Source organism: Rhinolophus hipposideros, assembly GCF_964194185.1.
Source record: "Rhinolophus hipposideros genome assembly, chromosome: 20".
In the NCBI taxonomy this organism is placed as follows: Eukaryota; Metazoa; Chordata; class Mammalia; order Chiroptera; family Rhinolophidae; genus Rhinolophus; species Rhinolophus hipposideros.
The window spans coordinates 31,956,119-31,982,607 of NC_138066.1; the positions used below are offsets into that span (position 1 = coordinate 31,956,119).

The following is a 26,489-nucleotide window of genomic DNA, read 5'->3' on the forward strand; positions in this document are numbered from 1 at the left end:
GATGGCATTGTGCCCAGTGTTGATGACACCTGTATTTCCAGCACCCATGACGTTCCCTCACGCACAGTGGGTCTTCAGCCACTGTGTGTCCAACCGAATTCAGTAGGCCACATACTCTTTATGGCCCTAAAAAAGGGATCCCAGGGGAGGTGACTGAGAAGCCAGTTCTGTCTGGTGAATAGCCTCTTGCTCCCGTCCCCTCCCCCACCGCAGATCCTGTTGGGACAACCGTCTTGGCTCAGTGGGTTGAAAAGGAAAGTCAGAATCCTGAGGCATGAATTGCTGTGCCCACTGACTCACTTCCTCCCCCCACCCTGCTCCGGATGGACGGGGCCGGGGCCCTGAGTAACACAGGTTGTACCCTCCTCCCAGCCCTCGCCCCCCATCCTGACACCCCCAGCCCCTCACTGTGGAGCTTACCCCTGAGTGGCCAGCAGCAGAGGGCAGCGGAGTAGATTACAGGGCAGATGGGGGAGGTACAAGCCCTGCTCTCAGGCCCCCGCATCTGATGGACAAGGCAGGGCACCTTTCTGGAGTTTGATCCGGGAGGCAGCAGAAGCTCCCCCTCCTCATCACAGCCTTCTCCTTTCCTGCCAGGATCACAGAAACTCACACAGTTGGGCAACCCTCCAAAACTTAAGGCCTCCTCTGGGAAAAGTTCCTATTAAAATGCCGGCAGTCATACCTGGCAGGGTAGCGCGTGGGCTCCCTGGCAGGGGTGGGGAGGATATTACAGCATCGCCCACAGAAACCAGGGCCCTGGGGTATAAATGACTCAGGCTGCATGAAGGTGGAGGGAGGGAGAGAAAGGGTGCTGAGGGAAGAGCAGAGACAAAGAATGACTTAGTGGGGATGGGTGGGGCTGGCAGGGGTTTCAGACAGGCCCCTGGCACTGCCCTCTTCAGTTAACTATTAGCCTGATGGGTGTAATGAAGAAGATTTCACTTTCCTGCAAAATGATCCCCTGGGTCTTGGCCTTTTCCCTCTGGGAGTCCCCTTCCCCACCTTGTCCTGGACATCAGGGGCTCCTCTGAGGAAAGAAGTCAGATGGGGCAAGGGGTAAGTCAGGCTACTCCTTTAGTGGCAGAACTCTAGGCAGCCCAGGACGGGTGCAGGAGTGAGGCAGAGCGAGGGCACAGCCCCCCTGCACTGCTGAGAAGGGAACTTGGGGGTGGATGGTGGGCAGAGGACAGCCAGATACATTGAGGGTCCAAGGGGGCAGTGAGATGCAATGGGCAGATTAGCAGGGCAGCAATCACAGCATAGCTAGCTGTAAGGGACATGCTCAGAGAAGCAGTAGGGCCAGGAGTTTGGGCTTCAGCTTGCTGGCCTTGAAACTGAAGGGAACTGGTGGGTTTATGCCCAGGAGTGAGCTGACAGCCTGTGTGGATTCAAAAGTTTCCTCTGGTTGGCAGTCAAGGAGACTCACCTGGGGGCTCACGCAGGGATGGAAATGAGAAGGGGTGAGGTCTGCCTGCTACAAGGATGTGGATGGACTTGAGAGAGATTTGGGTGAGGGTGGGGCCAGGAGCTAATGGCTGTGGGATGCAAGGGACATGGGTGAGGTCAGCAGCAAGGACAGCCAGTGAGTCTGGGGACCTGTAGGGCCTCTAGGGTGAACATGCAGGTCTGGCCGGTAACTGCCTGACGCAGTGGGACAGGGGTGGAGATAGACGCGGCGGTCAGAGTCCAGGACAGACCCCAAGGTGGTCCCTTCCAAAAGCGCAGACGGAGGGAAGTTCTTAGAGGCCTTTCCCCAGGAGCACCGGCATTGGCTGTGATATCTACCAGGCTCCATAGGGTCAGGCCAGGCCCTCAGCCAGCTCACCCATGCCAGCTCTCTGGCGCCTCAACTCCCACGGACCTCTCACCACCTGCACCTGGGCTCCAGCCCTCAGCTCTGCCTTCCCTTCCTTCCTTCCTTCCTTCCTTCTGTCCTTCCTCCCTTCCTTCCTTCCGTCCTTCTTTCCGTCCTTCCTCCCTGCCTTCCAGTACCATTGTTGTCTTAGCTTTTGGTGACTACAGCTACAATCCCAAGGGGGTCCCACTTCATTTACCCCATGCCTACCCTCCTCTGCAGCAATAAACACCCTGAGAAGACCTCAGAGCACTGTGTACCCACCATCGCTGCCAGTGTGCGAACATGGCTGGGGCCCTGACCTCACCCTAAACGGTGGGTTCTCCCACCCCAATGTACATGACTTAGCCTCTAACTCACCTCTGATCAGCTCTGAGCCTCAGTTCCATTATCTGTAAAGCGGTGATGATGACGCCCACCGCTGGGCACTACTGGATGGTTAACTGAGACCATACAGGGGGACAAGGCACCAGGCCACACCTTGTGCCCTTCCCTTGTCTTCCTTAGACAACCATCACCTGGCCTCAGGAGGCCCTCCAACTCCCCTCTGGTCTGACCCCACCTGAAACGCAACCTGGACGCTTTGCAGAACCAAGCCCAAGGCCCAGCTCCTCAGCCCGGGCCTTGCGGTCCTCCCTGGCGGCCTGCTTACCTCCGGCCTTGCCCTCCGCAGGCCCATCCTCCCCACACAGCGCAGCTCGCTGGGCAGGCCTTCAGCCCCCTAAGGCCTGCTGGCCTCTTTCTCAAGGCTTTTGCCTACAAGTAACGCTCCCCTTCCTTCCAGACCACCGTCTTCCCGGGCTCCCTGATTCTCGACAGATGCTTTCTGCTCCAGCATAACCCTATTTCTACTCTGATAGAGCATTTGTCCCCTTTGGCCAGATGTCACTTACTAACTCTGGCGAAGTTGCTTAAGCTCTCTGTACCTCAGTTTCTCTACCCGTAACATTGAGTTAAAAATTGAAGAGACATGGTGGGGAGGAAATGAGAAGTTGCACAGAGCCTACCACACAGCAATAGCTCAGTCATTTTTTAAAATCGGAATGGGGTGGGGGTAGCAATGGCTCTCTCTCCCTGAACAGCCCTGTTCTCCAGGAAGAACAGCCTCAGACCCCCTCTTTCCACCCTGCCAATAGCTGCTATTACAGTGCTCTGCTTGGATTGGAGGGCCATGCTGCGCATCCAATTGAATCTGGTCCATTGAAAAATGGATGAGGCTCCCTGAGGGTCCCCTTAGGTCCCATTCACGTTGGGACACGGGCGTGTCTACTCATATGTCAGGAAAATGGACACCCAACAGCTAGTGGGGGTATTAGTACCTGGGGGACCCCATCATAGCACCCCTACCTCAGGCATCCCCCAGGGCTCAGACTAGGACCCAACACAGGGATGGGGAGACAGGGGAAAGTGGGCATCCTGGAAGACTTTTGGGAGGAGGAAAATGAGGAGAGCTAGGCTGAGAAAAGGGCTAGCAGTTTTTATGGGGAGACTCATTGTGCCAGGCCCTTTACGAACACCCAGGTCCTTTATTCTTCATGACAAGCTTGTGAGGCCAAGCCCCTTACCCTCTCTTCCAGAAGAGGAAACAAAGGCCCTACTAACAACAGGACACGCCTACGTCAGGCAGTTGGTGAGGGGAGCAGGATTCTCATCTGGGTCTTTTGGGCTCAGGGGGACGGGCCCAGCTGAGAGACAGCTGAAACTGAGCTTGGTGGGAGGCTCCCAGTCCCAGGCCAGCTGCCCACTCAGCCAGGGACGCTGTGGGCGTGGCGGAAACAGCCACCAGAAGCCAGGGGCACGCGGCAAACAAGGGTGCCAGGAAATGAACCCTACCCAGGGCCCTTCCTCCTGGCCCGCCCTGTGCCCCTGACCGGCCATTGGCCGCCTCCCATTCCCAGCGCTCCCTCCAAAGGAACAGAGACAACTGGGCTGGAGTCCAGGGCATGGCCCTGCATGGAGGAGGAACCAGGAGAGTCTTGAAGCCTTGGAGGACCGTGCCAGGCCTGAGCCCCCCTCCCTGAGGAGAGAGATAGGGCAGGGTTCCAGGGAGCTTGTTCTGTTTGCCTCAGACGGAGCTCAGATTGGGGCCTGGCACAGAGGAGGTGTTTAATAAACGTATGTGGAATGGAGGCACAGCAGGAGTGATGTCAAAACTTCTGGGCAGGAGGTGAAGAGACCTAGTCCTGACATGGTCTCTGCCCCACCTTGTGACCCTGGATGAGTCACAGAGCCTCCCCATCCATCAGACTGAGCTGTTATCCTGGAATGTACGCCACCACTTGGGTCCCTTCCAGCTCCAACAATGCAGTTCTATTAATTCTTTTATTCGCTGGCTAACTTGTTATTTCAGCGAAATACTTGGTAGAGCTCAGTAAATATGTTTTGGTACCAATAAAGTGGTGGGCAGAATGGCAGGGAAAAGCAACGGTTGATGGGAGGGTAGTGATTTGTTAAGAGCAGAGACTCTGGCATCAGATGGCCTGGGTTCAACTGTTCCCTTCATTGCATGCTAACTGTGTCACCCTGGGCAAGTGACTTAACTATGCTGAACTTGGAATTCTTCATCTATAAAATGGGGGTAATAGGAGTATACACCCCATGGATTTGTGTAAGGATTAAATGAGATACTACAAATAAAGTGCTTAGAAAAATGTTTGATGCACAAAAAGCTGTTCTTAGTCCTTAGAGGGGCACAGGTGAAGAGTGATAGCTAAAAGGCCTGGGGTTTCTTTTGGGGATGAGGAAAATGTTCCAGAATTGATGATAGTGATGGCTGCATAACTCTGAACGTACTAAAAACCACTGAACACACTTTAAATGAGGGAGCTGTATGATATATGAATTATATCTCAATAAAGATGTGAAAAAGAAAATACAAGGGGAGGGGTATGAATTTATCAGCAAATTCATTTGGGAAATGCCAGGTTGAGGAAGGGATTGTCTGCTTTTGGACTTTTCTGGGCCAACATGCATTGGCAAAACTCCTAGAGTGGGTTAGAGGATGCAGCATTCCCTAAAACTGTGACCATAGTGTGACCATGGAACCGTCTTCACAGAAACCTCTCTTAACCTCGCACAAAACGCTTCACGGAACATAATTTGGCAAGTTTGGCTGCACGCCATGAGAGCCATGGAAGGTTTCAGCAGAGGAAGAGCTGCGCTTAGAGGGAAGGCAGATTGTGGTGGGGAGAATGGAACGGGGCGGGGGGTGGGGGGGGTGGGGGAGTGGGGGCGACAGGCATCCTAGTGGTTTGGTGCCAGTGAAGTGGTTTAAGAAAACCTTTGGAATCGACATTTCCCCAAAGAAGATATACAGTGGCCAATAAGCACTTTAAAAAGATGATTAACATCATTAGTTACCAGGGAAATGCAAATCAAAACCACAATGAGATCACTTTGTACCCCACGGGGGGTGCAGGCAGGGGTGGCAGGGGTCTGGACATGGCCCTTGGGAGGGACCACCCTGCCTCCTCTTTCCATGGCTCCTGGAAGGGGTGCTTCTCCCCTCCCTGAGCTCCCTGACAAGCCCTAGGAACTCCCAGACCCTCCCTGCCCCAGACAGCAGCCCTGACCACCCTGGTGTTTCCGGAGAGGATGTTGGGGGTTCTCGTCCATTCCAGTTATGTTTATGTCCCTCTTCCTAGAAGTGGGATGGGCACCAGCCTGGCCAGGCTGGAGGGGGGAGGAAGGCACCGGAACTAGGGGCTCGTGAGAACCTAGTGGGAAGAACAACAGCGAGTGGAAGCAGGTAGACCTGATGAGGGCTAGGCAGGTTGGAGCAAGGGTCTGTCTTGTCCCAAAGAATATTATTTCCCTGCACAGCCTTCCTTCCCCCAGGCCTTGAGAAGCATACGAGGAGTTCAGGCCTGAGAGAACCTGGGGAACTTGACCTTTACATTTTAAAAGTCTTAGTCATAATGCTTAACATTTATTGAGTACGTGCTCTCTCTTCTGTCCTGTGCTAAGTGCCCTACATGCATCATCTCTTATAATCCTTAAATCAATCCTATGAAGTAGGTACTATTATCATCCCCACTTTATAGATGAGGAAACTGAGCCCCAGGAGATTTGCAATAACTTGCCCGATAGTACACAGACAGTAGGCCAAGGGAATCTCATGAAACGGGATTAGGTTCCAGTTGTAGGGAGCAGGGTGAAAAGCGGGCCCAACTGCTTTCTTCCCAGTCCTGACTCCAGCTTTCCTGCTTTACAGTGTCTCCAGAGGCCCTAGGAGACGGGGAAGAGGGGCAGGGGAGCACCCAGAGACAACTTCAGCCATCCCTCTGCTGCAGGTAGCAGTTGGTTCCCTCAGATTACCAGCCTCCCGGTATGAAAGCTGTCCAGACTTCCTTCAAAACTCATCTTTACTGTCTCAATCTGAGGCTATAGGAGAGTAAAAAGGTCAGAGAATGAGTGTGTGTTCTCCTCCAGGCTCCTAGTAGGGCAAAGAAGGGGACCCCCAATGAGTTTGGGGGCATACACCCAGGGCTGGGCCCTTCCAGACAGGGGAACAGCAGATGGACCGCGCTGTGGGAGGGGGCCCAGGAGAGCAGGGTGAGGGCCACAGTTCACTTTCCAAAGGCCAGAAGGGGTTCCTTTCCCTCCCAATACGAAGTCAAGGGGTCGCGGAAGGGTAGATGCTAGATTTCAGAAAGAACATCCCTCAGGAGAGATTCGGTACCCAAGAGACAAAGCTCAGTGTCCTGGGCTGCAGCTGACGCTGGCCAGCCTAGAGGCAAGGGGATGGCTGAAGTGGGGCCGCTCTGGATAATGAAGAAATGGTGTTCCTGTCTGTGGCCAGACCTGGTCGAGAGCCCAGCAGGCTGGCCCCCAAGATCTCTGATGCTGACCCAGGTCGGAAGCAGAGGGAGGGACACCATGACCTCCTTCTCCTGAAAACCTTCTGTGGCTGCAGGAGTGCCGGCTGTGCGGGCACCATTCACTCCCCAAATATTTACGGACAGTGTTCCTAGCTCTGGGCCCGGGGCCAAGGCCCTCGGGTCAGGCCCTGGCTTCGTCCATTACTCTTGTCTCAGTAGGGCAAGCAGGCCCTGGGTGCAGGGAGGGGAAGCGGAGCAGGCAGGAGCCTGGCTCACCCCGCGTGGGGGATGGGCTATGCCGAACAGTAGCCCTGCCTGCTGATCCCTCCCACAGCCCACCCGCCTGGCAGGAGGAATCTGGCTGCATCCCAAAGGCCCAAGCCTGCTCTCAGGGAGACGTTGGGAAACTGGGGGCAGGGAGGGGGCCTCCCGGGCTCCCAGGATGGGGGTGGGAGCAGTCACACTTGTCTCCCGGGCTCAGATTATCCAGCCCCCCAAGAGTGGGGGCTCCCCCAGGGCCAGGCTGGGTTAGACAAGCTGCTGCCTGCCTTACATCCTGGGAGGGAAATAGTCCCTGGAGGCAAAGCCAACAGGAAAAAATAATCAAGGAGCTTGACAGGGGAGGGGGTGCTGCCCGGGGCCTGTCCTCAGACAAGCAGCCACCTCCCAGAGCACACCGTCACGTCACACACAGCAGCCCTTAGACACACTCCCAGAACTACCCGGGGTACAGAGAGGCTGGGGCGGCCCCACAAAGTTAAGATACCATTGTGGGCAGTGTACAGGGGCCAGCCTGGGCAGCTCCCTCCCTCTGGGCCAGGACACTGGGCAAGCTGCCCCACTCCGGGACCCTTCTGGAGCCTTCTCCCCTGCCTTCTCCTCTGCTTCCATCACCCCACTTCTGCCCCACTTGTTCTGTCTCTGTCTCTCTGTCCCCTCTCTCCTCATCTCTCATCTCTAAACAGACAGGCTGGGACGGGAAAGAATCCAGGTGCGGCCCACCTAGAAGAGATTTGGTGGGAAGAAGGGGACTAGGCCAGCGGGACATTGTTGTGGTCCTGCTGGAGTGTGGAGAGCCCACATCTCAGCCTTCTCTGTCCCTTCCCTACCCGTGTCCTGGAAGGTTTGGGGTGGCAACACAGGAGCAAACCATATCTCTCCCTCTTGGTGTGGTTTAAGTAGCTAAACTTGAACTTCAGCCAAGCCTCTCCTGACCAGGTAAACCATATGCTCCCCCTTTCCCCCCAAAAGGCTACCATCCCCCCCCCCCCACACACACACACACACGCAAATGCCCCTGGGGACAGTGGGGGAAAATTGTCCCACCAGTCTCCTGTGGATCCCTCATTTTGCTCATGGCCTCTCCTCTCCTAGACCTGGGCTTCGCTGGCTGGGACTGGTCAGGGGAGTGGGCTGATCCACACCTTTTGGGTTTCCCAGCCAAGATAGCAAGGGCAGGTTCACCCTAGAAGCAGGGTGTGTGGTGGGAAATGTGGCTATCTTAGGAGAGCTGAGCACTCCTCCCTCTTCTCCCCTTTCTTTTCCCCCAACCTCTGGAAGATCCTCCCACCTCTCCTGAGCTCCCAGGCTCCCTCCCTCCCTCAGGAAGTCTTCCAGGTGGAGCTGACCCCTCTCTGGTTGACGCACAAAGTGCTGGTGAGTACCCACTCTGCACAAAGGCCACATTGGGCCCCTGGGGGGAGATCCAGAGGGACCCCTACCCCTGCTGCTCAGATGTCAGTCAGTATTAAGTGGGGAGACAGGAAGAACAGGCCCTCCACTCAGGGTGGGGTGGGGTGGCCTGCATTCTGAGAGTTTGGAGGGATGGGGTTGAAAGTGAGGACAGCCTCTAGGATGAGGCATCTGGGAAGGCTTGCAGGAGGAGGTGGCATTTGTAGATGGGCCTTGATGAGGAAGGTCCTATCTCTGCTGGCCCTTCACCCCCATGCCAACCTGAAACCTCCTTAACCACCAGGAGCAAAGCATGCTCCTTGCCCTCCTGCCAACTCACCCAGGGCACTTTTTCTTCTCCATGGCCCCCGTCTTCTCCACAATAGCTTCCCAGCTGTGCACCTAGGTTATGTGATGGAGACTCTCAAGCCTCCTCTGTGCAATAGGAAAAGTAAAACACTGCCTCCCATGGTTTTCCTGCTGATGCACTGGGGTCATGCTGCTGACAGCTCCACGAGAGGTGAGGTCCTGCACGATGCGTGCACTTTGTACGCACCGGACCCACGAGGAAGCAGTAAAGACTACAGAGGGTTGGGGATGCCAGTGTGTGAGAGGAAAATGAGGTAGTGCTGATAAATGTCCTTCTCTCCTGCTGAAACCCCCTGGTCTTCGGTCTCAGCTCCACCCAGCTGCCCACTGATTTCCAACGTAGCAGGTGGCCTATTCCCAACTCTTCAGGACGAACTCTCCTTGGGGCCTCCAGCCTGCACTTAATCCTAGTTTCTTTGGGGATCAATCATTCTACCCAAGGACAGGGTGGGAAAGTGGCCTCTCCTTCCAGACTCTGGATGTCAGTGAGGTGATTCCCCACGACCCCCTCCAACCATCCTTTGGCCAGGATGTCCGTGTAGTGTCTGGCTAAGAGAGACTGACTTTCTGCAGTCCTGCAGCAGTGCAGGAAGCTACTTGGGAGAAGTTCTCTGAGTGGGATGTCCCCTTCAGTGAAAGTGAAGGGATCTCCCCTTCACTTTACATGAAACCCAAGGGTCAGTCACCCAGGACCTTGAGTTCTCCAAACCTCCAGGCTCACACTTCCCATCTCACATTCAAACCATACTGGCGTTTTAAGCTTGAGCCCCTACCCTGAGGGTCCTGGGTGCTCCCTTCTCCCTCTGATTTCTGAATTCTGCACTTTCCCTGAATTCTGCACTTCTCTGCCTCACACCTGTGGGCTGTTGGCTTTGCACTTTGTGGAATGCAGCCCGCCCGCCCTTAAATTCCTCCCTAAATACTATTCACCCAAGGCAGTGAGGCTAGGGGGTCATTCTTGCGGGGTGAGGGTGATGGAGGAGGAAGGAGGCCTACTTTTCCACCCATCGGCTGAATCTCAGATACCACTGGTCTTCATGCACCACAGCAGCCCTCTCTTCTCACGGCCATGTTTTCAGCGCACCCTGATTGCTGGCCATCTTGTCCTCTTGTTGGTTCTCAGTCTCTCTCTCTCTCTCTCTCTCTCTCTCTCTCTCTCTCTCTCTCTCCTCCATATCCCCATCCCTGCTCCTCATCTCTCTTCAAGAACTCTCTCCTGAAACCTAGAGTGCTCCTAGGCTACTAGCTGGAGCCACGCTTCTTTTCATTTCTTGTCCAGAGAGAGCCCGGCAAAGTATTTTCACAGGCAGAGCTCTCTCCCTCAGAGGAATTCTGCTGCCAACTCTCACAATAGCAAATGTGATTTTTTTTCCTTCCCACTCCACAGGGATGGGGAAACTGAGCCCCTCAAAAGAAAATGACTTGCCTAGGGTCTTACAGAGTGAGAAACAAAGCAGGAATAAGAACCTAGGACCTTTAACTGCCTAAGAGCTGTGTGACTCTGGGCAAGTTAACAAGCCTCTCTGGTCCACCATTTTATCTTATGGCAATATGTATGTTTTACTGAAGTGTCACATACAGATAGTAAAGTGAGTGGGTTGTCACAAAATGAACACATCTGTGTAACTGAAACCTAGATTGAGATATAGAATATTTCCAGCATTCCTGAAACCCCCTCGTGCCTCCTCCCAATTTCTACTTTCCCCGGAGGTAACCACTGTCCTGACTTCTACCACCACAAAGTGGTTTGCCTGTTTTTGAACTTGCTATCAATGGAATCATGCAATATGGGTTCTTTCACGAGAGGCTTTTTTTGCTCAACATTAAGCTTATGAGATTCATCTGTGTTGTTTCTTGTAGTTGTAGTCTGTTCCTTCCCATTGCTGTACAGTATACCATCATATGACTATAACAGCCTTTATTTATCTATTCTACTGCTGATGGACATCTGGTTTTTCAGTTTGGGGCTTCCGACAAATGGTGACCATTCTTGTGCATGTCTTTGGAGCATGTCTGCTTTTCTATTGTACATGTCCAGAGGGGAAATCGCTGGGGTATGGGGACCAAATATAATTATCTTTAGTTGATGCTGTCATAAGTTTTCAAAAGTAGTTGTGCCAACTTACACTCCTACCAGCTGGGTACAAGTGTGCACGCATCCCTGCCAATACTGAGTAATGTCGGTCTTTTTTCATTTTAGTTCATTGTGGGTTTTGCATTTCCTTGGTGACCAATTACATTGTGCACATTCCCATATGTTTATAGGTCATTTGGAAAGCCTTATTTGTGAAGTGGCTTTTCAAGTCTCTCACCCATTTTCTTCTTCCTATTGATCTGTAAGAGTTCTTTATGTATTTTGGATACAAGCCCTTTGTATTGCAAATGTCTTCTCCAACTTTGTAGCTTGCCTTTTACTTTCTTAATGGTGACTTTTGACAAACTGAAGTCCTTAATTTTAATGGAGAATAATTTATTGACTCTTTTCCTTTATGGTTAGTACTTTTTGTTGTTCTGTTTAAGAAATCTTTGCCTACCCCAAAGTCATGAAGATATTCTGTTTTCTTCTAGTTGTTTTACCACTTATATTTAGGTCTAAATTGATCTGTAATTTATTTTTGGTATAGTGTGAAGTATGGTTCAAGATACCTTCCCCCCGAGATGAATATCCAATTGGCCCAGCACCATTTATTGAAAACAACCATTCTTTTCACAGTAAAGCATAGCAGTATCGTCTGTGTCAAAAATCAAGTGGCCATTTTGTGTAGACCTGTTTCAGGGCTCTCCATTTTGTTCTACTGGTCTGTCCTTGCATTAATGTCACACTGCCTTAATACTTGATGCTAGAAGTCTTCCAGTCTTGCTCTTCTTCAAGAGATCCTTGGCTATTCTTGGTCTTTTGCATGTCCATATAAATTTTAGAATTTGTCAATTGTCATAACAAATTTGTAAATTTGTCAGCTTGTTAGTACACACACACACACACACACACACACGCACGCACGCACTCACTCACTCACTTTCCTGCTAGGATTTTGATTGGGATTGCATTGAATCTATAGATTGATTTGGGGAGTATGGACGAAAAAGGGGCCACATACTAAATCTGACATGCTTAGGGGAGGCCTGCATGGCAGGTCTCACAAACTCAGAGACTGAAAGTAACCACATAGGATGATCTGAACATAAAAATTCCTAACTAAAAGCAGGCAATGGTGGGTAGTCACATTCTAGACCTGTAGCTTCCTTGACGAAGGTCAATCTTTACCTTAAGTGAGCCTGTCTATTGCCTTTTTGTATCTAAGATAACATACTCTTAAAATGTCAGAGTAATCCCCTTTTCCCGGACCCCTCAATGTACAACTGCAGCACCAGAGCACAAGACCACAGAACCCCTCATTGTTATCTTGTTCCCCGAATACCATCTCTATGTGCTATGAATGTTGATTATTAATTATCCTGTACCCACCAATGTAACAGAAGTATGCACCTCTCTGTTTTACTTTTTATCCAATCCCAGAGATTTCCATGCTTTGCTTTCTCCCACTCCTTTAATTCACCACCAATGGATTTCATGCAACCCTCCTTCTGTCTCCTCCTTTAATTCTAATGTATAAAATAAGCTGCAAAACTGCCATTCTCTGGAGCGTTTTCTCAATCCATAGAGATTTTGCTTCCCAGCAATTGTCAGTTTGGCTCAAATAAACTCATAAAAATTCTCTGCAGATTTGGACATTTCTTACATTGACAGGAGGACAGGAGGATTAACACCTTTACAACATTGAGTCTTCCAATCCACGAACATTGTATATCCTTCCATTAATTTAGATATTTTAAACTATTTCTCAATATTTTGTAATTTTCTGTGTATTGAATGATCTTGCACTTTTTTGGTTAGATTTATTTCTAGGTAGGTGTTTGATATTTTTATGGTGTGTAAATGGTGTTGTCTTTTTAATTTATTTCCCTAATTGTGCATTGGTAGTATATTGAAGGACATTTGATTTCTTATACTGATTTTGTATCTAGTGACCTTGCTAAATCACTTATTTATTCTAACAGTTTGTATATTTTTTGGATTTTCTGTGTACCATTATGTCATCTAAATATTAGCAGTTTTATTGCTTCCTTTACAATTTCTTAACTTCTATTCTTACCTTATTGCCCTGTCTGGGACCTCCAGTGTAGTGCTGAAAAGAAGTGGTGATAGAGAGATCCTTGTCTGGTTCCTGATCTTGGTAGAAAAGCTTTCAGTATTTCACTATTAAGCTTGATATTGGCTGTGTGTGTGTGTGTGTGTGTGTGTGTGTGTGTGTGTGTGTGTGTGTGTGTGTTTGGAGAGACTCTTCATAGTACTACTTTTTTGGACACACTTTTCGGATAAGAAAATGGTCTGGGGAGCACCGGGAGGAAGGGAGCCCCTGGGAGTGGCCTGCTCCTCACTCAAAAGATGAAACAGACCTGTCTCCAACGGCGGAACACCTCCATGATGATTCCCCTCCATGTCCTTCATCAAAATCTGGCCAAAACTTCAGTCTAGTCTAGGGGATCGCTGGGTGTTCCCCTTTGGTTCTGGAGCATAAGACCACCAGTACATTTCAGTTAATCCTCAGGGAAACTGAGGCTCAGAGCAGGATATTGGCTAGCCTCAGGTCACATAGCAAGTTAGTGGCAGAGTCAGAATTAGAACTCAAAATTCCTGGATCCCAACCCGCCGTCAGCCATTGCTCTATGGTCAGGATTTGGGAGGTGGCCAGAGGTCAAAGGGATGTGCGTGTCAGTGTTTTAGGACAACTTTGCCCACGTACCAGCCCAATACCCATAGATACTGTGTAAAGGGTGTGGGCAGGCAGCCCGTCCTTCAGCAAGATAGGAAGGGGGCTCAGGGCTGGTGGAGGTGGGAGGCAGGTGGAGGAACTGGCCCTCACTTCTAATCCTGTGCCATTTAGAAAAAGGCTTTGGGGAACTTTCTCCATGGGGGACTCAAACCATCAGCCCGTTAAGGCCTTAGCAATCAGGGACTTGGACCCCAGAACCCCAGGGCTCCAAGGGATGGAAGGAGCCTATGGCCAGAGAGGATAAGTCCTGGACCCAAGAGGCACACAGCGGTGGTGCCAAGCTGGGGCCAGACCAAACCCAGAGCTCCTGGATGTCTAAAACAGAGACAAAATTCTGGCAGAGAACCCCGGCCTTGTCTCCCCACTTCCTACCATACACTCTAGAGATGACAAGAGAGGAGAAGGCTAAGAGAGGAGACAGAAAATGGAAGGAAAGGAAGAGCAGAACAGACCAGAAAAGGAAAGAGTGAGGAGTTAGACATGAGTCTGGGAAGTCCATGGAGGGGAGCTGAGCCCGGGGCAGGGCCAGGTGGGGGAGAACCGAGCACACTGCGACACAGGATATCCAAGTCAAGCAGCATTCTCCTCTCCTGGCCACCCCCCAGCCCCCGCCTGTGGGGAATGTTTGGAATGTGATGAGCTGATAAGATCGGGACTCCCACTCCACCTGGCAAGGAGCACTGGGGGTGGGGTGCTTTGCCACCTTCACTTCTCAGAGGGGATTTTCTTGGGAGTGAGGAAGTTTTCCATGGATGTATCCTAATGAAGGACTATGTAGAAGATCTGTGGGAGAGGTGCCCTTCATGCAGGGCCAATGGGCCAGCTGCCAGGGCCACGGGCATGGACAGATGCTTTCCAACTGAGTTGTGAGTCAGAAGGCATGGGGCCTGATGTGAGGGAGGGGGTTTCCAGCTGTCAGGGAAGTTAGGGCAGGAGGAGAGGGGAGAGGGAAGGCAGGGCAGTGGCGGCACTCTTCTAAAGGACAGGGCTCCGTGGCTGCTGGCCGATGAAGCCATCTGGGGGCCCTGTCCTAGGAGCGAGCCCAGTGAATGCTACCTCACCCCTGCTGGGTCTGGAGCCTAGTGAGTAAGAAGCAGACTGGAACTCCTGTGGTCCACATTGAGGTGGGTCCAGGGGGCCTTTCGATTCAGTTCAGGGCAATTGGGCACATGGACACTCTCAGGTGTGTTCTTAGCATCGAAGCTTACTTCTGCTCACCTTGCCTTCCTGTGGCTTCCGTCTGAAGACCTCAAAGCCTTTGCAGAGCTGCTTTCACTCACCTCCACTGAGGGTTTCAGCCCATGTTTGTTGAGACCTACTACGTGCCAGGCACTGCCAGGCCCTGGGCTTTGATGATGAAAAAGGCAGGGTCTCTGCCCACCTGAGGCTATACATCAGAGGGGGTTGGAGTAAAGAGCCACGGATACTTCCAGCTCATGGTGGGCATGCTCTGGCAGGACACTGGGAGCCCGAAGGAGACAGAGGTGAGGGTGGCAGCAAGGCCTGAGGTGGGCAGAAGGGGTGCAGCAGCCCCAAGGCCCCCCATTTTCTGCTCCCTGGATGGACATTTCTGAGACAGGCTGCCAGAACAGAGCAGAGGGAAGGGAAGAAGAGGGGGAGGGGAAGGGACTGGTGGTTTGAGGTTGAGACTATTTGGAGGAGGAACAGAGATGGAGAAAACCTCAGCCCCAGGGACTGCTGTGTGGCTACACCTGAGACCCACTGCGGGTGACCGGAACCTGGGGTGGGAGGTGAACCAAACCTCACTCAGGGCCCACTGCACGTTGGCTCTTGCTGCAGAACAGAGGGCAAGGGGCCACCATCCCACATGGCTGCAGTGGGAACAGATCCAGGCAGCAGGCCTGCCCCACAGACACCGGCCTTGGCATATGACTGGCTGCTGAGTAGAGAGTTGTGCTGGGGCCTGGAACAGAGACCTCGTATTGGCCACTTTTGTTCCCTCCCCACACCCAGCACAATACCTGCTAGCGCAAATTGCTAGGGAAATAAAAACCATGAATGAATAAATGATGGATGAATAAACAAATCCATCAGCCAGCCAATCTGAGTTCCCGGCAACCAGAATTCCCAGCCATTAGAAATGGGCAGGCCTGCCACCTGGTGGTGATTGAGATAACTGCAGCCCATGGTCAGGGCCAGCATCCTCCATCTCCCCTCCACCAACCCCTGGATTGTAACCGTTAAGACTGAGGCAGGGGCCACCTTGGTCCTCCATCTGCCTCCAGCCCATACCACCTTATTTTCCAGCACACTCAGGCAGTTTTTTCTTATTTTTTAAAGCCTCCAGGGAAAGAGATTCCTCCTTCACCTTTGTTCCTTGGAAAATCCTACCTGTGGTCTTTGTGTTTTCCTCCTATTCGTTCTTGCACGTAGTTCAGGAGTTGGCAAACTATAATCCACACGCTAAATCCAGGCTGCCTCCTGATTTTGTAAATACGGTTTTATTTACGAATTGTCTATGGCTGCTTTCCTGTTGTAACAGAGACTAGACGGCTTGCAAAGGCTAAAATACTTTCTGTCTGGCCCTTTACAAAATTCACCAACCTCTGCTGTAACCGGTATGCCAATTCACTCATTGAACAATTGTGAGCACCTACTATGTGCCAACCCCGTAATAAACTCTGGCTAGAGTCACTGAGACAAGGGATGTCATCCGGCCTCTGGGCATTCACAGTCTAGAGGGAGAGACTGGGGAGTAGAGACCACGTGCCTAAGCACGGAAGCTTCACTCCCGGAAGTCACATGGTGGTAAAGTGCAATAGTGGACACAGCACCAAACGCACCACTGAAAAGAGGAATGAATGAGTACAAGGGGATGGAAAGTAGGGAAGAGAAAAGCACTGAGGGCCATAGGAGCCTACAGGCAGGGCTTTCAGCTGGCAGACTGGCTGTGTATCATGGAGGGCTTCTTGGAGGTGAGTTTGATCTCCAAGGACAAGAAGTTAGCACCTGAAGAAGGAGGACAGACACCCAGCTCGGTGTGCTCAAGGCAGGCCCCTAGGGAAAGCAAGGCTCTTGCAGGGCTGGGCAGAGCAGTGGGGCCAGAGCTGGCAGGGCTGACGTGCTGCTGGTGTGGGCTTGAAGGTGAAGGTGAAAAAGATGGGAAGCACAGCAGGGCTCCAGCAACAGAGGACGTACAGGCTGAGGGAGGCCTGGTGCAGGACACACTACATGTATGTAGAGGGGTGCTGAGGCCTGGGCAGCAAAGGGCAGTGGGCTGGGGAGGGCAGGGGCAGGGAGAGGTGTTTGGGAGGCGGGGTCAATAACACTTGGGGACTGACTGATTGTGGTAGGTAAGCTTTGGCCCTGAATTGAATGGCGAATGGTGTTGGTGCGATGGTGCGATTGCTGAGAAGGTGAGCGTGGAGGAGAATGTTTAGGGATGAAGACAGCAAGTTCAGTGTCCAACAGATGGGGTTTGAAGCCCCTGTGAGACAACCCAGCTAGAGTGCCCAGAAGACAGCAGGATTCCCAGCTCTGGACTCAGGGGAAGGGAGGTCTATACTGAGGCTATAGATGTAAGGCCATAGGAGTGGAAGAGATTGTGCAAGGAACGTGTGAGCTGAGAGTAAGAGCAGAATCCCAGGGCATCCTGGGACACCCTGGCCGAGTGCAAGTGCTGGGGACGGACATGGAATCAGACACGGTCCCTGTCCTGGAGAAACTCTGTCCAACGCGTAAGAGAGGTACGTCAATAGATCATCTCAAAATAATATGGTAAGTGATAAAACGGATGCATGTTTGTTTGGCTCCAGGGATCTGGTCAAAAACAATTTAGCAGAAAGCACTTTGGCTCACTGCCCGTGGGGTAATGGATAGTGAGGATGCTTTTCCCTGCACAGCATCTATTCCCTCTTCTGGTAAGAGCCCCTCGGTTTCTCTTTAGGGAACCACTTCTCCACTCTCTCAGCTTGAGTGTTTGAGGGAGCTGGCTCCTTCCAGCCTCCCTCCCACTCTGAGGTTAGCACAGGACCCAGCCACAGACACTCCCTTTGGACCCAGCAAGCAGTTCAGGAACAGGTGTGTGACCCAAGGGCACCCGCTGAGACTCATGGCCAGAACTATGTCTGGAGAAGCACTTTCCTGGCTAGGACAGATGGATGAGGATCATGTAAGTGCAAGCAGGGAGGGGGGAACCACGGAAAACAGACAGACAGACGGAAAACAGACAGACATCATTTGAGCCCTGTGAAGTGAGCTCTACCCGGGGGACCCTGGCTTTCATTAGGCAGCGAAGCTCCTCACCCACTGTGACCAACTTTTTAGAGGGCTAATCTGAGACATAGCCACACCAGACACACACACACCCAAATAATATCATATGTAATATATAACTATTTTACGACTTTAACATCAAAATATGAAAATAGGTACTTATTTGAAATGATATGCTATTCTCTATTATTTAATTTTCTGGTCATAAATTCTGTTTATTTAAACCAAACAATAGGACTAGCTAAAAGAGGCAATTGTACTAATGGATAATAGGATAGGACCAATTAAACAAGTAATAGGTGTGAGAAAAGCATAACAACATTTTTATAACATCTCTTTTTTGTCTTCTGATATCATTTTATAAATTTATTTTAGCTCTATAAATTTATTTTTAATTATAGTTGACATATTATATTATATGTTTCAGATGTACTACATAGTGATTTAACATGTTTTAACTCTTTAAAATTCTTTATTGGATATTTAAATTCTATGGACTATATTATTTTGTATTCTTAAAGATACATAAATGTGAGACTGTTTAAAAGGAGAACATAAATGCAAGAGTAGAAATTAAACAGCTATTATCCATATTTTATTTTTTAAAAAGAGCAATGCCCGGTTTCTTTCTGTCCCGTGACATGGTAGGATAATTGGACTCTTTCTGTTTTCTATTCCAATAATATTCTCTGAACTGCCTGCAGCCTTTACTTAGCACAGCCTTCTTTCCTTTCATGCAGCGGTGAAACTGCAGACAACCAAACATGAAATTCACATTGATCTATTGCTCTGCTCTTATCAAGCCCACATTATGAGGTCTGACAATTAAGTTTGCGAATTTGTTGCAACGATGTTGCTAACCTTTTTTGATATCAGAGGGATTATTCATTATGAATTTGTACCAACTGGACAAACAGTTAACCAAGTTTGCCATTTGGAAGTGCTGAAAAGGCTGCGTGAAAAAGTTGGACGACCTGAACTTTTCGCCAACAATTCATGGCTCTTGTATCACGACAATGCACCAGCTCACAGGGCACTGTCTGTGAGGGAGTTTTTAGCCAGGAAACAAATAACTGCATTGGAACACCCTCCCTACTCACCTGACCTGGCCCCCAATGACTTCTTTCTTTACCTGAAGATAAAGGAAATACTGAAAGGAAGACATTTTGATGACATTCAGGACATCAAGGGTAATACGACGATAGCTCTGATGGCCGTTCCAGAAAGAGTTCCAAAACTGCTTTGAAGGGTGGACTAGACACTGGCGTCGGTGCATAGCTTCCCAAGGGGAGTGCTTCGAAGGTGACTATTGTGATATTCAGCAATGAGGTATGCAGCACTTTTTCTAGGATGAATTCACAAACTTAATTGTCTGACCTCATATGTAGATTGATAGGTCTATCAATGTATCTACATATCTATCTCTCTCTCTATCTCTCTATCTATCTATCCATCTACCTATCATCTCTCCTATTGGTTTAGTTTCTCTGGAGAACTCAGACTAATACAGATTTCAAATAAGGTACAGTTTTAGTAAATAAATTAAGAAAGTCTTGTTTGACTTGCTATCTTTTTTTTTTTTTTTTTCAGTTCTGAGGCTGTCTTATTTCCAAAATATGAGTCTGGGGTTTTTTATTTTTGTTTTGGAGTGTTTGGAGCTGGTTTTTGTTTTTTAGCAGTTTTTGTTGTGTGAGTATTTGTCACAACCTACACATGATGTTGAACAACTCAGATGCAGTCAGTTCACCCTTTTTAGGCTCCTTATGGCATCTCCAAAGATTATCAAATAGGTTTGGAGAAACAGCATATAAATTCCTGTTTTATTATAATCCTTTTCTCCAGTCTCATCTTTAATGTACTTCCAAATTAAAGAAGGGCATTTTTTGTATCCCACAGTTTAAAACTATGAATTTACAGAAGGTCAACATTTTCTCAGGTAGCCATCTTGTAGGCACGTGGCAAAGGAGGATCTCCTTCTATTTATAGAAAGTCAATCTCATTAAGTGCATCTGCACATTTTGAGGAAACTGAAAAGTGACTAAAAACATTCATTATGAAAGCCTCAGTATCACAGATAAATAAACCGTATTCCTTTCAGCAGTGTTGTGCACAGGATGTGCAGGCCATTTAGCAGATAAGATCTTTTCTATTTCTTGGTAAGAAGTTTACAGACTAAGTGGAATTTGCTAAAATTTGCCTTTGCCCTGCCTGCTAAATATGCATCATAGATGAGCAAGATTAGTTTTATTTGGAAAAGATATTAACAACCTTGTGTTTAGTGTTTTCTGTGGATTTGTTAAAATCTTCAGAGAAACCAAGATGACCATTTGAGACTTCAAATCATAGGGGGGGAACATCTTTTTGTTGCCATAATTTAGATTTAATATACGGTGAAGAGCATGATCGTCGGTAAGCTACGACAAAATCAGCTCTCCACTGTCAGAAGCCAAGCATGTGTTGTCAGAACTTCCTCCTTTGTTCTTCAATGGACATTTTAGTTAATCCAATGTGAATCAAACAATGTAACTTCACTCAGTTTCATAGAACAATCAAGGAAACAATATGACAACATGTTGTATGCCCAGGTTAATTCAGCAATCACTGTTTTTGACTGAGGATTGGTGTCTTTTGAGCTGATGAAAAACTTTTGATTGATTTAGGCGTCCTTGCCTGTCTCATCCTGAATTTGTGAGATTCCATATATTCGAGTCTCCATATATGCTTCAGAGCCCTCTCTTCTACATGCCCAAGCCCAGATTCTTTTCTGCGTATTGTGCGGTCCTTTGTTTTGGTAATTTACCCTCCCAATCCAGTTGTATAAATCCTTCCATCTGTCATTAAAATAACAGTCCTTTTGCCCTTTTCCCCGGTGATGTCATTGGTATTGTGTTATAGTATAATCATCCTCATTTTCATTATCTGAACTCTTAGAAAACATGCTCACAATGTTCACCTTAAAAATTAGACTAGCACTATGTCAATCCAGAGGCCAAATCAAAGGCGGTCTCTTAAAGCTCAGATCACAATCTCTGAAGTTGTACACTTAAGTGCTGTCACTCAGAGGGATGCAGTATTGATTCTGATCCATTAATGTCAACTACCTGTCACAGGTGACAGCATCAGTGGTCCTGTACATGTTTGGTTAGATTTACACCTACGTATTTCTCTTTTCTTTTCTTTTTGTTAGCAACTGTAAATGGTATTGTATTTTTAATTTCAGTTTTCTCATGTTCATTGTTCGTATATAGTACAGTGGCTTTTAAAAATTTTTTCAATTACAGTTGACAAACAATATTATATTAGTTTCAGGTGTACAACATAGTGATTAGACATTTTTATAACTTATGAAGTGATCACCCCAATAAGTCTAGTACCCATCTGACACCATACATGGTTATTATAATATTTTTTACTATATTCCCTATGCTGCACTTTACATCCCCATGACTGTTTTCATAATTAGCAATTTGTATGTCTTAATCCCTTCCCCTTTTTCACCCATCTCCCTAACTCCTCTACCATCTGGCAACCATCAAAATGTTCTCTGTATCTATGACTTTGTTTCTGTTTTGTTTGTTCATGTACTTTGTTGTTTAGATTCCACATACATGTGAAATCATATGGTATTTGTTTTTCTCTGTCTGATTTACTTCACTTAGCTTAATACCCTCTAGGTCCATCCATGCTGTCATAAATGGCAAGATTCAATTCTTTTTTATGGATGAATAATATTCCATGGTATATATGTACCTCTTCTTTATCCATTCATCTATTGATGGACACTTAGGTTGCTTCTTGGTTTTCGTATGTTGATTTTATATCCTGTGACCTTGCTGAACTCATTTACTAGTTCTAGTAGGTTTTTTTGTAGAATACTTGAGATTTTCTTTGTAGAACATGTGTCATCTGAAAATAGGAACAGTTTTATTTCTTCCTTTCTGATCTGTATTTATTTTTAATTCTTTTTCTTGCCTTACTGAGCTGGCTAGAACTTCCAGCATTATGTTGAAAAGCAGTGATGGAGTGAACATCCTGGCTTTGTTCCAAGTCTTAGGGATAAGGCATTCAGTCTTTCACCATTAAGTATAATGTTAACTATAGAGCATTTGTAGATGTTCTTTATCAAGTTGAAGAAATTTCTCTACTAGTTTCCTGAGAATTTTCATCATGAATGGGTGTTAATTTTTGTCAAATGCTTTTTTTTGCATCAATTGATATAACCACGTGATTTTTTCTTCTTTAGCCTATTAATATGGTGGATTACATTGATTGATTTTCAAATATTGAATCTACCTTTCATCTCTGGAATAAATACCACCTGGTCATTGTGTATGATTTTTTTATATATAATTTTGAATTGTATTCACTAATGTTTTGATAAAGATTTTTGTATCTGTATTCATTAGGGTTGGATGTATAGTGGGTAATTACTCTTTTTAAATTTTCTACTTTATCCTGTCACTGTTTATAAGCAAATATACTCCACCACTCCCCTTTGCTTAGATGACTGGTAACATACCAGACACATTTCTCTCCATCTTGACTTTTTTACTTAATAGCATATCTTGGAGAGAGTGAGCTTCAAAAACAAGTTAAGAATGACATCATGGCAAATGGTACAGTTGGATGCTTCAAGAATCAGCCTTTCCACAGAAGAAACCCTTAAGCTAGCCAATGACAGATTCAACTTTTTGGGGACTCTGAAATCTATTTAAAAATTTACAGTTACCAGAAAGGTGCCAAGTGAAGAAAGGAGCTGCTAAATTTTGGCACTTAAGATCAGGCCACTGAGTTCTTAGAGCAGAAGCTTCAGTGATCACACATGACAAGGAATATAGTCTCTGCAAAAATAGTTTGGAGGGCCGGCCCGGTGGCTCATATGGTTAGAGCTCCGTGCTCCTAACTCCGAAGGCTGCCGGTTCGATTCCCACATGGGCCAGTGGGCTCTCAACCAGAAGGTTGCCAGTTCGATTTTTCGAGTCCCACAAGGGATGGTGGGCAGCGCCCCCTGCAACTAATATTGAACACGGCACCTTGAGCTGAGCTGCCGCTGAGCTCCTGGATGGCTCAGTTGGTTGGAGCGCATCCTCTCAACCACAAGGTTGCCGGTTCGACTCCCGCAAGGGATGGTGGGCTGTGCCCCCTGCAACTAGAAAAGGCAACTGGACCTGGAGCTGAGCTGCGCCCTCCACAACTAAGACTGAAAGGACAACAACTTGACTTGGAAAAACGGCCTGGAAGTACACACTGTTCCCCAATAAAGTCCTGTTCCCCTTCCCCAATAAAAAAAAAAGTGTGTTGAACCTCCAACTATAATAGTGGGTTTGTCTATTTCTCCTTATAATTCAATTACTTTTCGCTTCGCGTACTTTGACAATCTTGTTAGGTGCGTATACATCAACAATTGTTATGTCTTCTTGGAGAATTAACTCCTTTATCATTATAAAGCCCCTTTTTATCCCTAGTATTTTTTTTCCTTGTTCTGAAGTCTACATTGTCTGAAATTAACATAGTTACTCCAGCTTCCTTTTGATTAGTGTTGGCCTGATATATCTTTCTCCATTCCTTTATGTTTAATCTATTGTATTGTGGGGACAGAGTCCCAGAGAGCAGTTTCCAGGCTCTGGGCCTCTCATGGGGAGGTGCTGGCCCTTATGGTGAATGACCATCGACTGTGATTGGTTGGCTGTCAGCTGTGTAACCAGTTAGCCAATTGGCTACTGATGTAACTACCTGGACTGCGCTGATTGATTGGCGGTTGGCAGGCAGAAAAAGTCAATGGCAGACTGCTGATCATGTGGATCCTGCTTCCTGTGTCTCCAAATCAGGGGCCAGGGAGAATATCGTGGTGTGACTCCCCTCTCGATGGCTCTGTGGGTGTTCCTTTTTTGGCCTCACATGTCCTGCGTGCCTATGTGGGGAGCGGGAGCTGAGACCCTGCATGACACCCTACATGACATGTATCTTTATATTTAAAGTGGGTTTCATGTAAACAGCATATAGTTGGGTTTTGTTTTGTCATGTTTTGTACCCACTGTGTCAGTCACTGTTGTTTCACTGGTATATTCATACCATTCATAGTTAACTGATTCTTGATATACCTTAACTAATATCTACCATAGCTATGGCTCCTTTCTATTTATTGCATTTGTTCTTTGTTTCTTTTTCTTTTTTCAATCTTCCCTTCTTTTTCTACCTTCTCTGGCTTTAGTTGAACATTTTATATTATTCCATTTTCTCTTCTCTCTTAGCATACCAAGTATACTTCTTTAAAAAATGTTTTAGTGGTTGCCCTAGAGTCTGTGAGATACATTTAAACTGATCCAAAGTCATTTTCAAATAACACTATTCTGCGTTAGGGTTAGCACCGGTATTTTATAACAGAATATTCCTTATTCTTCCCTCCTGTTCCTTGTAACTTTGCTATAATTAATTTCACTTATCCATAAACTATAATCACTCAATACATTGTTGCTATTATTCTATGAACAACTGTATATTACATCAATTAAGAATAAGAAACAAAATATTGTATTTTACCTTTATTTATTCCTTCTCTGATGTTCTTTTTTTGCTTATACAGAGCCTATGTTGTTTTCCTTCTCCAGTTCAAGCCTTTGTTTCTCAGTCTAGTTGTATAGGACGCAGCTCCCTGGCTCATGCTGGTGTTATGAGCCTTGCGCTCCCCCAGGCTGAGGCAGTTGGTCGCCAGTTGTGGGACCACCGCTCACGGCAGCTCACGGCAGCTCATGATGGCTGCCGCTGCTCATGGCCGCACAAAGTAGCCAGGGGCAGCACTCAGCAGTTCTGCAGCAGCTCACAGCTTACGCCAGTTTACGCCAGTTTACACCAGTTTACGCCAACTTCCGGCTGCTCAAGGCAGCCCAGCTTCAGGGAGAGCTGTTGTTTACAATCTTAGCTGTAGAGGGCGCAGCTCACCGGCCCATGTGGGAATCGACCCTGTGACCTTGGCATTAGGAGCACGGAGCTCCAACCACCTGAGCCACTGGGCAGGCCCTTTCCTTCTCTTTTAAGACCTTTCTTCCAAGGCAGGTCTACTAGCAACAAAATTCCCTCAGTTTTTGTCTGAGCAAGTATTTATTTATGTCCACTTTTGAAGGATAATTTCACAGGATACAGAATTCTGTTAGTTTTTAGTATTTTTTTTTTTACGTTTTTCAATAGAGTACTCTTTGTAATGATCTTTTGATTCATCTTATAATTTACGTCAGATGTTAGTATCTCTTCTTTTTTTTTTTTTATTAGTTTCAGGTGTACAAGATAAGGTAATACTTAGACGTTCATCATTTATATCCCTCACACTGTGAACCCCCCTCCCCCCTCAACACTTCATAAAGATTTCACTCCATTTTGTTCTTCTTTGCATGGTTTCTGAGAAGTCCGATTAATTCTTATATTTGTTCCTTTATAAAAAACTGGCTTTGGGGCCAGCCCAGTGGCTCAGGCGGTTAGAGCTCCATGCTCCTAACTCTGAAGGCTGCCAGTTTGATTCCCACATGGGCCAGTGGGCTCTCAACCACAAGGTTGCCGGTTCAACATCTCGAGTTCCGCAAGGGGTGGTGGGCTCTGCCCCCTGCAACTAAGATTGAACACAGCACCTAGAGCTGAGCTGCCACTGAGCTCCCGGATGGCTCAGTTGGTTGGAGCGTATCCTCTCAACCACAAGGTTGCCGGTTTGACTCCCGCAAGAGATGGTGGGCTGCGCCCCCTGCAACTAGAAAACAGCAACTGGAGCTGAGCTGCGCCCTCCACAACTAAGACTGAAAGGACAACAACTTGACTTGGAAAAAAGGCCTGGAAGTACACACTGTTCCCCAATAAAGTCCTGTACCTCTTCCCCAATAAAATCTTTAAAAAGACAACAACTGCCTTCTTCCCCCTGGCTTCATTTAAGATTTTTCTCTTTTTCTCTGTTTTTCTGCATTTTGAATAAATTCCAACCTCCAGTTGTCTGACCCCAAGAGCACCCCCTTCGTGATCTCTTTGCTGCCTGCCTCTGATTACATGGGGACCTCCAGCCTGGAACTCTCCTCCACTCCTTGCCAATCACTCCACTCTTCCCTTCCTTCCTTGCTTGACTTAGACTCTCCTAGAAACTACTGAGTAACCTTTGCTAACGTCTTTGCTAATTTTGCCCCTCCTTTGCTTGCCTCCACCCTCATCAACCCAACATTCTGCCCACAGCTGACCTCTGAGCCCACCTGAAGTGCAGTCCACCACTTGGGATGGCCCCCACCATGCCTCCTGGGGTCACTACAACCTCAGAGAGGGCTGGTACCCCCCAGAAATTCTTTCATGTCTCCTACTCCGTCCTCTTTCCAGTCCCCATGGCATAGCTACACTTTAGACCTGCTCACCTTTCTCCATTCTCCTTAAACCTCTGGTCCCACCACCTCCCTTCTCCTCAGCTATTAACTTCATACTTGCTTTGCATACATATTCACAGAGGAACCCCTAATATCTTGAACAAATATTTACTCTGAAATGTTTCAAACATCTAGAAAAGTATAGAGGAAGTCATAGCAAACACCCATGTATCTAGTACCCAACTCTGACAAACTACCTTCTGACTCCAAACCTGCAAGCAGACCTGCCCACCCCATAGAGGTTAAGAGTCAGGCTGTTTGGGCTCAGATCTCGGATCCACCATGCTTATTCATCTTCTCTGTGCCTCAATTT

General features: G+C 47.9%; 1 long non-coding RNA gene across 1 annotated transcript in view; it reads right to left on the reverse strand.

The window, feature by feature from the left end:
- Nucleotides 1–24,575, reverse strand: part of LOC308488448 — a 29,807-nt gene extending 5,232 nt beyond the window's left edge. Inside the window, exon 1 of the long non-coding RNA XR_013991899.1 lies at nt 24,330–24,575. This is a non-coding gene — a long non-coding RNA (uncharacterized lncRNA). The remainder of the gene's footprint in view (nt 1–24,329) is intronic.
- Between the last annotated feature and the right edge of the window lie 1,914 nt (nt 24,576–26,489).